Source organism: Ambystoma mexicanum, chromosome 3q (genome assembly GCF_040938575.1).
Source record: "Ambystoma mexicanum isolate Mex_15411 chromosome 3q, UKY_AmexF1_1, whole genome shotgun sequence".
In the NCBI taxonomy this organism is placed as follows: Eukaryota; Metazoa; Chordata; class Amphibia; order Caudata; family Ambystomatidae; genus Ambystoma; species Ambystoma mexicanum.
This window is the reverse complement of record NC_090926.1, coordinates 705,620,481-705,634,455: the sequence shown is the minus strand read 5'-3', so window position 1 is coordinate 705,634,455 and position 13,975 is coordinate 705,620,481.

Genomic DNA, 13,975 nt, shown 5'->3' with positions numbered 1-13,975 from the left:
ACCTCGGCAACCTGATAGCCACTACCCCTGTACCGCGACCAAAAGGTGGTGGCTTGTGACGGAGCACTCCGCGGCTGGTCTCTTCCCTGCAACGATCTTCAACTTTCCTTCGACGACGAGCTCATCTCTCCTCTTGGCAAAGACCCGACGTGCATCCACCACCAGGAACAACTGCCCCCGCCGGAGCTGTCTCTCCACAAACAAGGTACCGTGTCCGCCTGGCTTCCCTTCCTGCCGGATAGAGTGAGGTGTCTTAATCCTCGCATTTCCATTGGGTCGCCTCAAAGCTTTCTTAACTTTCTGTTCTGAACTGGTCCAATCTTTCAATAACAATTTGCGACGAAGACTCGAAGTGCATTTCCACTGTGATACTTTTCTGAGACATATCGCCTTGCCTCTCTCCGAGTGGGCCTGGCCTCTGAACTTTGTGATCTGCAGTAGACCCTGCCTTACTTGCCTTGCATTTGTTCGTAAAAGTATTAGTACCGAGTTGATTTCATGACCTGCCTTATTTTTCTCTCCCGTCCTAATGAATACTAGAGTGCCATCTAGGTTAAAGCATACTCCTCTGTCTGCAAATAAGTGATGCCGGTGAACCTAGACTTGTCGAACTATTGTTAGGGGGATTGATCTTTTTCTTATAGTAATTGTGATTGAAGTTGTTTGCCGTATTAGTGCCAGAGTGTTTTTCATAGATGTGTTTTTATAAATAAATAACTATATATCTTTACACCAAAGCCTTGTTCCGTGTTTGCTTGTTCTACTGTGTAAATTGCCCTATTTTGTATACTCCACATACTGCCTAACTCTTCTTGAGGGAATTCTGACTGCTCAGCCACAGCTAACAAGTGAATCTATGTGGTACAGACTGCTACCAAGTGGGTTTACTGCCAAACACATGAAGTCCTAAATCTTTTGCAGTGGTCCCAGAGGGAACTGCACAGGTTTCCGCCTAAAACCCTCCACCCCCACTCACGCCCCGTGTGTCTCGCTCCTTCCCCCCGCTCATGCCCGTGTGTCTCTCCCCTTCCCCCCACACCCCCTCATGCCCCGTGTGTCTCTCTCCCATTCCCCCCACCCCCTGCTCATGCCCCGTGTGTCTCTCTCCTCTTCCCCCCACCCCACGCTCATGCCCCGTATGTCTCTCTCCTTCCCCCCACACTCCGCTCATGCCCCATGTGTCTCTCCTTTTCCCCCTCACCCCCGCTCATGCCCTGTGTGTCTCTCCCCTTCCCCCCACCCCTGCTCATGCCCTGTGTCTCTCTCCCCTTCCCCCCACCCCCCGCTCATGCCCTGTGTCTCTCCCCTTCCCCCCACCCCCCACTCATGCCCCGTATCTCCCTCCTTTCCCCCCACTCCCGCTAATACCCTGTGTCTCCCTACTGTTCCCCCCACCCCCTGCTCATGCCCCGTGTCTCTCTCCCCTTCCACCCCACCCCCGCTCAAGCCCCATGTGTCTCTCCCCTTCCCCCCACCCCCCGCTCATGCCCTGTGTGTCTCTCCCCTTCCCCCCACCCCCGCTCATACCCCATGTGTCTCTCCCCTTCCCCCCACCCCCCGATCAAGCCCCGTGTGTCTCTCCCCTTCCCCCCACCCCCGCTCATACCCCGTGTCTCCCTACTGTTCCCCCACCCCCCGCTCAAGCCCGTGTGTCTCTCCCCTTCCCCCATCCCCCGCTCATGCCCTGTGTGTCTCTCCCCTTCCCCCCACCCCCCCGCTCACACCCCGTGTGTCTCACCCCTTCCCTCCACCTCCCCGCTCATACCCCGCGTGTCTCTCCCCTCCCCACCGCTCATACCCCGTGTCTCCCTACTGTTCCCCCCACCCCCGCTCATGCCCCGTGTCTCTCTCCCCTTCCCCCCACCCCCCGCTCATGCCCCTTGTGTCTCTCCGCTTCCCCACCCCCTGCTCATGTCCCGTGTGTCTCTCCCCTTCCCCCCACCCCCCTCTCATGCCCCGTGTGTCTCTCCCCTTCCCCCCTAACCCCCGCTCATGCCCCGTGTGTCTCTCAACCCGCTCATGCCCCGTGTGTTTCACCCCTTCCCCCCACCCCCCGCTCATGCCCCGTGTGTCTCTCAACCCGCTCATGCCCCATGTGTCTTACCCCTTCCCCCCACCCCCCGCTCATGCCCCGTGTGTCTCTCAACCCGCTCATATGTGTCCCCCTACTGTTCCCCCCACCCCTGCTCATGCCCCGTGTCTCTCTCCCCTTCCCCCACCCCACGCTCACGCCCCATGTGTCTCTCCCCTTTCCTCCACCCCCGCTCATGCCCTGTGTGTCTCTCCCCTCCCCCCACCCCCCGCTCATGCCCTGTGTCTCCCTACTGTTCTCCCCACCCCCTGCTCATGCCCCGTGTGTCTCTCCCATTCCCCCAACTCCCCACCCCCCGCTCATGCCCCGTGTGTCTATCCCCTTCCCCCCATCTCCCACTCATGCCCCGTGTCTCTCTCCCCTTCCCCCCCACCCCTCCACTCATGTCCCGTGTCTCCCTACTGTTCCCCCACCACCCGCTCATGTCCCGTGTGTTTCTCCCCTTTCCCCCACCCCCCGCTCAATTCCCGTGTCTCCCTACTGTTCCCCCCACCCCTGCTCATGCCCCATGTCTCTCTCCACTTCCCCCCCACCCCCCTGCTCATACCCCGGGTCTCCCCTGTTCCCCCCCACCCCCCGTTCATGACCTGTCTCCCCTGTTACCCCCACCCCCGATCATGCCCCGTGTCTCTGTTGTGTTACCCCCCCAACCCCCGCTCATGCTTCGTGTCTCCCTTGTGTTACCCCCACCCCCTGCTCATGCCCCGTGTCTCCCTCGTGTTAAACCCCACCCCTCGCTCATGCCGGGTGTCTCCCTTGTATTACCCCCCCACCCATGACCTGTCTCCCCTGTTACCCCGCACCACCCGCTCATGCCCCGTGTTTCCCTTGTGTTACCCCCACTCCCCCTCATGCCCCGTGTCTCTCCCCTTCCCCCCCACCCCCCGCTCATGCCCCTTGTCTCCCTCCTTTCCCCCCGCGCATGCCCCATGTGTCTCTCCCGTTCCCCCTCACCCCCCGCTCATGCCCCGTGTCTCTCCCCTTCCCCCCCGCCCCCCTCTCATGCTTCGTGTGTCTCTCCCCTTCCCCCCACCCACCACTCATGCCCCGTGTCTCTTTCCCCTTCCCTCCTACCCCCCGCTTATGCCCCATGTCTCTCTCCCCTTCTCCCCTACCTCCTGCTCATGCCCTGTGTGTCTTTCCCCTTCCCCCCACCCCCGCTCATGCCCGTGTCTCTCCACTTCCCCCTCACCCCCCGCTTATGCCCCGTGTGTCTCTCCCCTTCCCCCCCACCCCCTGCTCATGCCCAGTGTCTCTCCCCTTTCCCCCACCCCCTGCTCATGCCCCGTGTCTCTCTCCCCTCCCCCAACCCCCGCTCATGCCCCATGTGTCTCAAGCCTTCCCCCCCACCCCCCGCTCATGCCCCGTGTGTCTCTCCCCTTCCCCCCCACCGCCGCTCATGCCCGTGTCTCCCTACTGTTACCCCCACCCCCTGCTCATGCCCTGTGTCTCTCTCCACTTCCCCCCACCCCCCGCTCATGCCCCGTGTCTCCCCTGTTCCCCCCCACCCCCCGCTCATGACCTGTCTCCCCTGTTACCCCCACCCCCCGCTCATGCCCCGTGTCTCCCTTGTGTTACCCCCCACCCCCAGCTCATGCTCCGTGCGTGTCTCCCTTGTGTTACCCCCCACCCCCCGCTCATGTCCATGTCTCCCTTGTGTTACCCCCCACCCGCTACTCATGCCCCGTGTCTCCCTCGTGTTACCACGCCCACCCCCCGCTCATGCCCTGTGTCTCTTCCCTTTCCCCCACCCCCGCTCATGCCCCGTGTCTCCCTCCTTTCCCTCATGCCCGTGTGTCTCTCCCCTGCCCCCCACTCCCGCTCATGCCCTGTGTGTCTCTCCCCTTCCCCCCACCCCCACTCATGCCCTGTGTGCCTCTCCCCTTCCCCCCCACCTCCCGCTCATGCCCCGTGTGTCTCTCCGCTTCCCCCGACCCCCCTCCCATGCCCTGTGTGTCTCTCGCCTTTGCTCACGCCTGTGTGTCTCTCTCCTTCCCCCCCACCCCCCGCTCATGCCCCTTGTGTCTCTCCCCTTCCCCCCACCCCTGCTCATGCCCCTTGTCTCTCTCCCCTTCCCTCCACCCCTGCTCATGCCCCGTGTCTCTATCCCCTACCCTCCCACCCCCCGCTCATGCCCCGTGTCTCTCTCCCCTTCCCCCCACCCCCCGCTTATGCCCGTGTCTCTCTCCCCTTCCCCCCACCCCCCGCTCATGCCCCGTGTCTCTCTCCCTTTCACCCCCATCCCCCGCTCATGCCCCGTGTGTCTCTCCGCTTCACCCCCACCCCCTGCTCATGCCCCGTGTGTCTCTCCCCTTCCCCCCACCCCCTGCTCATGCCCCATGTCTCCCTCCTTTCCCCCCACCCCCAGCTCATACCCCGTGTGTCTCTCCCCAACCCCCCACACCCGCTCATGCCCCGTGTGTCGCTCCCCTTCCCCCTACCCCCCGCTCATGCCCTGTATGTCTCTCCCCTCCCCCACCCCCCGCTCATGCCCCATGTGTCTCTCCCCTTCCCCTCCACCCCCCGCTCATGCCCTGTGTGTCTCTCCCCTTCCCCTCCACCCCCGCTCATGCCTGTGTGTCTCTCCACTTCCCCCCACTGCCTGCTCATGCCCTGTGTCTCTCTCCCCTTCCCCTCCACCCCCCGCTCATGCCCCGTGTGTCTCTCCCCTTCCCCAATCCCCCGCTCATGCCCTGTGTGTCTCTCTATCTCCCCTCCCCCCACCCCCTGCTCATGCCCCGTGTGTCTCTCCCCTTCTCCCCACCCCCACTCATGCCCCATGTGTCTCTCCCCTTCCCCCCACCCCCACTCATGCCCCGTGTCGCTCTCCCCTTCCCGCACCCCCGTTCATGCCCCGTGTCACCCTCCTTTCCCACCACCCCCGCTCATGCCCTGTGTCTCTCCCCTTCCCCCCACCCCCCGTTCATTCCCTGTGTCTCTCTCCCCTTCACCCCCACCCCCGCTCATGCCCCGTGTCTCTCTCCCCTACCAACCCACCCCCCGCTCATGCCCGTGTCTCTCTCCCCTACCACCCCACCCCCCGCTCATGCCCCATGTCTCTCTCCCCTTCCCCCCAGCTCATACCCCGTGTCTCTCTCCCCTTCCCCCCACCCCCCGCTCATGCCCCGTGTCTCTCTCCCCTTCCCCCACCCCCCGCTGATGCCCCGTGTCCCTCTCCCCTTCCCCCCACCCCCCGCTCATGCCCCATGTGTCTCCCTCCTTTCCCCCCACCCCCGCTCATGCCCCATGTCCCTCCCCTTCCCCCCCACCCCACGCTCATGCCCTGTATGCTCGACCCTTCCCCCCCACCCCCTGCTCATGCCCCGTGTGTCTCTCCCCTTCCCCCGACCCCCCTCTCATGCCCTGTGTGTCTCTCGCCTTTGCTCACGCCCTTGTGTCTCTCCCCTTCCCCCACCCCCGCTCATGCCCCGTGTGTCTCTCCCCTTCCCCCCACCCCTGCTCATGCCCCTTGTCTCTCTCCCCTTCCCCCCACACCTGCTCATGCCCCGTGTCTCTCTCCCCTACCCCCCCACCCCCCTCTCATGCCCCGTGTGTCTCTCCCCTTCCCCCCACCCCCTGCTCATGCCCCATGTCTCCCTCCTTTCCCCCCACCCCCAGCTCATGCCCCGTGTGTCAATCCCCAACCCCCCCACACCCGCTCATGCCCCGTGTGACTCTCCCCTTCCCCCTACCCCCCGCTCATGCCCCGTATGTCTCTCCCCTTCCCCCCACCCCCCGCTCATGCCCCATGTGTCTCTCCCCTTCCCCTCCACCCCCGCTCATGCCCCATGTGTCTCTCCCCTTCCCCTCCACCCCCCGCTCATGCCCTGTGTGTCTCTCCCCTTCACCTCCACCCCCGCTCATGCCTGTGTGTCTCTCCACTTCCCCCCACCGCCTGCTCATGCCCTGTGTCTCTCTCCCCTTCCCCTCCACCCCCCGCTCATGCCCCGTGTGTCTCTCCCCTTCCCCAATCCCCCGCTCATGCCCCGTGTGTCTCTCTTTCTCCATTCCTCCCCACCCCCCGCTCATGCCCCGTGTGTCTCTCCCCTTCTCCCCACCCCCGCTCATGCCCCGTGTGTCTCTCCCCTTCCCCCCAGCCCCACTCATGCCCCGTGTCGCTCTCCCCTTCCCCCACCCCCGTTCATGCCCCGTGTCTCCCTCCTTTCCCACCATCCCCCGCTCATGCCCTGTGTCTCTCCCCTTCCCCCCACCCCCCGTTCATTCACTGTGTCTCTCTCCCCTTCCCCCCACCCCCGCTCATGCCCCGTGTCTCTCTCCCCTACCACCCCACCCCCCGCTCATGCCCCGTGTCTCTCTCCCCTACCACCCCACCCCCCGCTCATGCCCCATGTCTCTCTCCCCTTCCCCCCGCTCATACCCCGTGTCTCTCTCCCCTTACCCCCACACCCCGCTCATGCCCCGTGTCTCTCTCCCCTTCCCCCACCCCCCGCTCATGCCCCGTGTCTCTCTCCCCTTCCCCCCACTCCCCGCTCATGCCCCATGTGACTCCCTCTTTTCCCCCCACCCCCGCTCATGCCCCGAGTCCCTCCCCTTCCCCTCCACCCCCCGCTCATGCCCTGTCTGTCTCTCCCCTTCCCCCCCCACCCCCTGCTCATGCCCCGTGTGTCTCTCCCCTTACCCTCCACCCCCCGCTCGTGCCCCGTGTGTCTCTCCCCTTCCCTTCTGTTAGGGGGAATTCTCTGTTTAGGCTGCATTTCGTAACCTAGTGAGTCCCCCAGCAGCTTTGCTGGATTTCTGGAGTTTGTTTTTTTCCATCCTGCCAAGAGTCAGACTCTTTTTCTCCCACTCTTTGACATGAATTTGTGTAATTCCTTTGAATGTCAATGTGTACTATGGGCTATGGGGTCTTTTACTCCATAGGGTCTCATTTGTTTTGCTATGTGTGTTACAACGCACCCTCCGTGCCGTAACACTGGGGTGTCCTAGCTGACCTCCACCATAGACTCCATACCCGGGGACTGACTACTGTCTCCCCGGGCATGTAAAGTCACCATTGGCTTTACTAGACCTAAATTTACTAACAGAACTAGTACACACCATCCTATTGTGGACGTACTAGTAGGGGTAATTCGATTACTCCTAGGTCTGTTATTCGAGGGGGCACTGTCCCGTCCCCCCTCGTCGAGTTTTGGCTGGTGGCAGTGGAAACTACTTGTTATATTCACCCCGAATATAACTCTATGGGATTCTTCCCATTGTTGGAGGTTAATACTTTTCCTCGTTAATCTCTAACATACCACCGGTTTATTTATCTTAAATAAATCTATCGGTTGGTATTTTCTGCCAGAACTCGGTTTTTAAAATGGCGTCTGTGTTCGACTCTGTGACTCCTAACCACAAGGTTGAGCCCTTTGTTCTACTTTTGGCGGGCCTCTACACAGAGGCCCTCCAAAGTGGTGCCATTCTGTCTGGGTACCACAGGGGGTGTGGGAGGGGGTTTAGGCCCCCTGGACTGAGTTGCCTTGCCAACTCCGGTCGCACTCTGGTGTGATTGGCCAAAGTGGTGAGCCACCCCGCTCACCACTTAGCGTGTTTTGATTGACAGCTAGGCTGAATGAATGGGAGTTTTCTGCATAATAGCAGGGCTTTTGGGACTGGATCTTCAGAAGTCGCCACATGACCTAAGAATCCGACGAGGGTAAAGCTGAGCCGACCTGCAACGACGACACCTCCGGTGGAGCCCTGCTGAACCGACTCACCACTTCCTGACGACAGAGGAGATCTCCCTGCCGGAGAGTCTCTTCCCCTGACTGGTGGGAACAACTAGTCTCCTTTGCTTTTTCTTCGTTCCAGGATGCAGTGGTCGAATTGCCTGTGCAGAGCACCTCGGCAACCAGATAGCCACTACCCCTGTACCGTGACCAAAAGCTGGTGGCTTGTGACGGAGCACTCCGTGGCTGGTCTCTTCCCTGGTGGTGCACCGATCTTCAACTTTCCTTCGACGACGAGATCATCTCTCCTCTTGGCAAAGACCCGACGTGCATCCACCACCAGGAACAACTGCCCCGCCGGAGCTGTCTCTCCACAAACAAGGTACCGTGTCCGCCTGGCTTCCCTTTCTGCCGGATAGAGTGAGGTGTCTTAATCCTCGCCTTTCCATTGGGTCGCCTCCAAGCTTTCTTAACTTTCTGTTCTGAACTGGTCCAAACTTTCGATAACAATTTGCGACAAAGACTCGAAGTGCATTTCCACTGTGAGACTTTTCTGGGACATATCGCCTTGCCTCTCTCCGAGTGGGCCTGGCCTCTGAACTTTGTGATCTGCAGTAGACCCTGCCTTACTTGCCTTGCATATGTTCGTAAAAGTATTGGTATCGAGTTGATTTCATAACCTGCCTTATTTTTCTCTCCTGTCCTAACGAATACTAGAGTGCCATCTAGGTTAAAGCATACACCTCTGTCTGCAAATAAGTGATGCCGGTGAACCTAGACTTGTCGAACTATTGTTAGGAGGATTGATCTTTTTCTTATAGTAATTGTGATTGAAGTTGTTTGCCGTATTAGTGCCAAAGTGTTTTTCATAGATTTGTTTTTATAAATAAATAACTATATATCTTTACACCAAAGCCTTGTTCCGTGTTTGCTTGTTCTACTGTGTAAATTGCCCTATTTTGTATACTCCACATACTGCTTAACTCTTTTTGAGGGAAGGCTGACTGCTCAGCCACAGCTACCAAGTGAATCTGTGTGGTACAGACTGCTACCAAGTGGGTTTACTGCCAAACACCTGTAGTCCTAAATCTTTTGCAGTGGTCCCAGAGGGAACTGCACAGGTTTGAGCCTAACACCCTCCACCCCCACTCACGCCCCGTGTGTCTCTCCCCTTCCCCCCCGCTCATGCCCTGTGTGTCTCTCCCCTTCCCACCATCCCCCCTCATGCCCCGTGTGTCTCTCTCGCATTCCTCCCACCCCCCGCTCATGCCCCGTGTGTCTCTCTCCCCTTCCCCCCAACCCCTGCTCATGCCCCGTGTGTCTCTCTCCTTCCCCCCACCCTCCGCTCATGCCCCATGTGTCTCTCCCCTCGCCCCCACTCCCTGCCCAAGCCCCGTGTGTCTCTCCCCTTCCTCCCACCCCCTCTCATGCCCCGTGTGTCTCTCCCCTTCTCCCCACCCCCCCGCTCATGCCCTGTGTCTCTCCCTTCCCCCCACCCCCGCTCATGCCCCGTGTCTCTCTCCCCTTCCCCCCACCCCCGCTCATGCCCAGTGTGTTTCTCTGCTTCCCCCCACCCCCCGCTCATTCCCCGTGTGTCTCTCCCCTTCCCCCCACCACCCGCTCATGCCCCGTATCTCCCTCCTTTCCCCCACCCCTTGCTCATGCCCTGTGTGTCTCTCCCCTTCCCCCCCACCCGCCGCTCATGCCCCGTGTGTCTCCCCTGTTCCCCCCCACCCCCGCTCATGCCCCGTGTGTGCGCCCTGTTCCCACACCCCCGCTCATGCCTTGTGTGTGCCCTGTTCCCCCCACCCCCGCTCATGCCCCGTGTGCGCCCTGTTCCCCCCACCCCCGCTCATGCCCCGTGTCTCCCTCGTGTTTCCCTCACCCCCGCTCTGTGGGATGTTTTTACCCATGCATCCGAGCCCTACCTCAAAACTGTGCAGTGACATGGAAAACATCATGATGGCCAGAGCTTCCCAGAAAATGCACAGGGAAATGCATGAAAAATAGGCTGCCACTCATTTTTGCCGATGTTATGGGCACAGAAGGGCACTGCCTAAAACCACCATTGGACTATCCACACAGTAGCCTGAAACCATTGGGAATGGCAATGCTGATTGCCAAAAGCAACCTAGAATTGTGGGGAATTCATTTTCTTAAATCCCAAAAATGGGTGCATTACCAGTACTCACCACTATCAGAAAGCCGGCATTTTAAAACCACCAGATTTTTTTTTTTGTGTAAAACTGAATAAATGAACCCAAAGCATGCCAAAGAAAGACTTACTGAGGGGTGGATACAATGTAAAGTTATATTCTGAAGTGACTTGAAGGTTTATAACAAGACTGGCTGAGCTGTGGATTTCAGCAGTTTAAGTAAATTTGGACTGAAAGACACTAAAAATCTAAATGTTTAAAAGAAATGAGTGACCTACTTCTGAGTGTCACATAGGTTGAAATTGTTTAAATGTCATAGTTTTAAACTTAGAATCAGCATTCTAGCTGCATATGTAAAATGGTTAGTTTTATTTGAATGCAGAAAACTGGGTAACTAAAAGTGACATTAGCTGGGGGCTGGCTTAAGGAACTAAATTCTGCCTACCAGCTACCCCCGACAGGAGTTGAGACTTGCACAACAGCTGTGTTCCCAGGCCTACCTGCATTTTGCTGCTCCCACCAAAAGGGATATGACACTTCTCTGATTGAATTACCAAGGGACTGCTAGAGACTAAACATAGGACCCAGGCAGAGGGTTTATTGAAGTGGCCATTAATGGCTTCCTCTTGAACAATGGGCCTTCCAGGGCCCAGGCAGATGGTTTATTGCAGGGGTAATAAAAATGGCTTCCTCTTGGCAGAAACTGGGAGGGGGAGAAACTGGAGACAAAGGCTGAGCTTGAAGAAAGTGGAAAGACTGGTTTCTGTACCATGTGACCTGAAAAGACACACCCCTGTAGCCAGAATATGGTTTTAGAAAAGATGAATAACTCATAGTACGGACTTGTCATAATTATTTAAATGATACCATAATTCTTGTGATTTTTCTGCCCACATTTTAAGAGGTTTTTAGAACCGGTGGCATGATCTGGTGGCAAGCAAGCAGTCAAGAGGGTATTACTTAAAATGTATGCATGTTAAAAATCTGACACTTCATCAAGTAATGTCCATACTCCTTGCGCACATGTGTATAAATTTGGGGTAATGTCTGATATTACGAAACCAGTTAAAAAGTGCAAATGTTGCCATTTCTGAATGCAAGCTCTCAGGAAGAGAAGATTTGGACAGGGTATCCCTCCTGTGATATGTGATGGGTGCATGTAATTTTAAACAAATGTGTACCTGTGCAAATATGTCTTTTGGGTCAAAATATAGATTGTGTGTAATTTGACAGGGGTGGGTTCTCTGTACCATAAACAGAGCTCATCACGATGACACTTCATTTCATTCCCCCAATCAAGGGGAAGAGGATGAAGTGGCCAATGACAAGTGGAGAGGGGTAGAGCATAGTGATGCTGCACACACACCCATTTTCAAAACACATAAAAGCAGACAGTCAGGACAGATAGGGACAGTCAATTCCATTTGCTGCAACACGCTCTGCCGGACCACACAACATCCAGAAGATACTAGATTCCACACTTAGACTTTAAAACTCCAAAGAACTTGATTCAGAACTCAAAGCACGGGCCTAAACCCACAAACTGAGAACTCTTCTCAGTGGGCCTCAGCATCCAGCAAACCTAACAGCGATATCAGCATCCAGGAGCCGTGCAGATCAGCGCTGGGTCCAGAGAAAGCTGTGCAGAAAGATCCAGAAGCAGTGCTGTACCCAGAGAAAGCAGAGCAGTTCGCAGAACCAGAGGCAGAGCAGAGCTGACCCAGACCGCTGTTCGCAGAACTAGAGAGCTGACCCAGACGCTGTGCGCAGAGACCGTCCGTGGCGAGTGAAGAAAACCTGACCAGATCCGTGGCGAGGCCCATTTATTTCAAAAATATATTGTGAGTACCTAGCAGATCTGTGCAGAAACAATCTCCTAGTTAAAATAATATAATTCAATCTATTTTAATCTAAGTAGAACTGCCTCCTAACTGTCACCTGTCATTTGCAAAGCTGTCACCTGTCATTTTCTAGTTGCTAGCTGTCACTTGTCTTTCTGAACTTTAAAATTTCAAATCTGAAAAACGACCTTTACCATATCGCTCATATCTCCGTGACCGTTTGTCTTAGCGACTTGCAGTAACTTTCCTCTGAAAGCTGGGAATCTTGGCTTTTCAACGAATCTAAGACCGCATTCCTATTCCATACACTTTCGCCGCCATCGCGGAAAACGCACTCGCGAATTTGCCGCGATTTGCAAATTTCTCCACGTTTGAAAACAGCAGTTCTTGCTTTCCTTGCTAAAATTTCATTTGCCTCTTAAGAACCATCCCTGAATCATTGCTAGAGTGAGCCTGGACTAATATTAACTTGATACCACTCACCCTGAACCTCAAGAGGGAATTAAAAGCATTTTAGCATATTTTTCACTTCATTGCCAGCACATATAAAAGCATTTTGGGCCTGTGTTTCAAACCTCTGTAGTCTAAGCTTGCTGGGGTGAACTGAATTACATTTGATTGCATTTCTGAGAACTGTGTGCTTTCCTTCCATTTCCTTGCATTGCATAAAGGGGGGAGGGGATTGCCAGAGAAAAGTGATTACCTTGTTTTGTTGAAATCATATTGAGTATTTTCTGTATTGGATTTTCATTCAACATTACATCCATCTGAACTTATATAAAGCATTCTCTACCACCTTATTCTTCTGTTCCTATTCACAAGTGTGCTGGTGCCAGACTATCCATTATTGATTACTGCTCAGATTCAGTGTGATATTCAATTATTAAATTATTATAAAGTGCGATATATATATCTATTGTTTAAATTATCAAATAAACCTTTTTAACTTGCAAAACAGAACTACTTCTTGGCTCAGTGGGGTCAGGGGGATTCCAAGAGAGGGGTGTTATATAGGGGTAGTCATCCAGAACGCATGAACTGGACATAAAGATATATCAATAAGGGTTTCCATTCAGTATCCCAGACTAGGCATTGACTTAGCTGTAGTGTTGAATTGAATCCTCTTACAAATTGGGGGCTCGTGCCGGACGTTTGGATTAGATCTATCACTTGTGCAGATTAATACAGCGTGCCAGCTGACCAGATACACATATCCGGTCGAAGCACATGCTGTGTTACGCTGTAAAGCACTCCTCAAAGGAACGCTCTAAAGAAAAGGTCTGTTTTGCAAAAATATAATATAAACTTCTGCAAGTCAGGAAGGAACTCAAATTCCAGAATGACGACCTTGGTAGACATGAAAATAGCCAGAGAGCACTTCTTACATAAGTAATTTGTGAGAGGTGAGTGGACTCACCAGGACCGCATGGTCTGGTTGCAGGCCATCACGCAACAGGTCACGGAAACAGGGTCAGATATATGGAGAGATCAGGGTCCCTTACATGTGGCCCTGAGTGCACTATACATGGCTCCTAAAGCTAAGGATGAACAAGACAAGATGGTTAGGATAGCGGCATACCTGTACCTATATATGGGAGACATGCAGGATAAATGTACTGAAAGCCAAGATCTAGCGAATAAGCGACAGATGGCGTTAGAGAAGGTCCAATCTGACCTGGTCTCTTCTGAGCAGAGGCTGCAGGGGAGCCAGGAGTCAGAAAATGAGAGTAGACAGCACATCATTAAAATAAAGAAGGATATGGACATCCTGCAACAGGAAAAGGCTGACCAGGATACCAGATTTCTGGCCTTGCAGAAGGAGTACCAAGAAGGTTTGGACTCCCTACTGCAGAGCCAGAAAAAGCTGGAGCAACAGTTAGACTTCAATAGGGTATGTGCTGAGCAGGTAGTCACCCTGCAAAGCCACCTAGATAGGGAGAAGGCAGAGAGCAATAAACTGATTCTGAAAGACCTGGATACCCAGGCAGAGTTTGATCAGGAGTGCCAGAAAGCTGGTGCCTTCCAAAGGCAAAGGGACGACCTGGCGGCACAGATGCAGGCTCTTAGTCAGGAAAGGGATACCTTAGGCTAGGAAGTCTGCCACTTAAAAAGGAAAATGGAAGAAAATCACCTGGCCCTCCAGGGACTGGGTGACCTCCAAAAAGAACACCAGAACTTGTTAGAGCACACTAGGAGGGTGGAGGATGCTCTAGC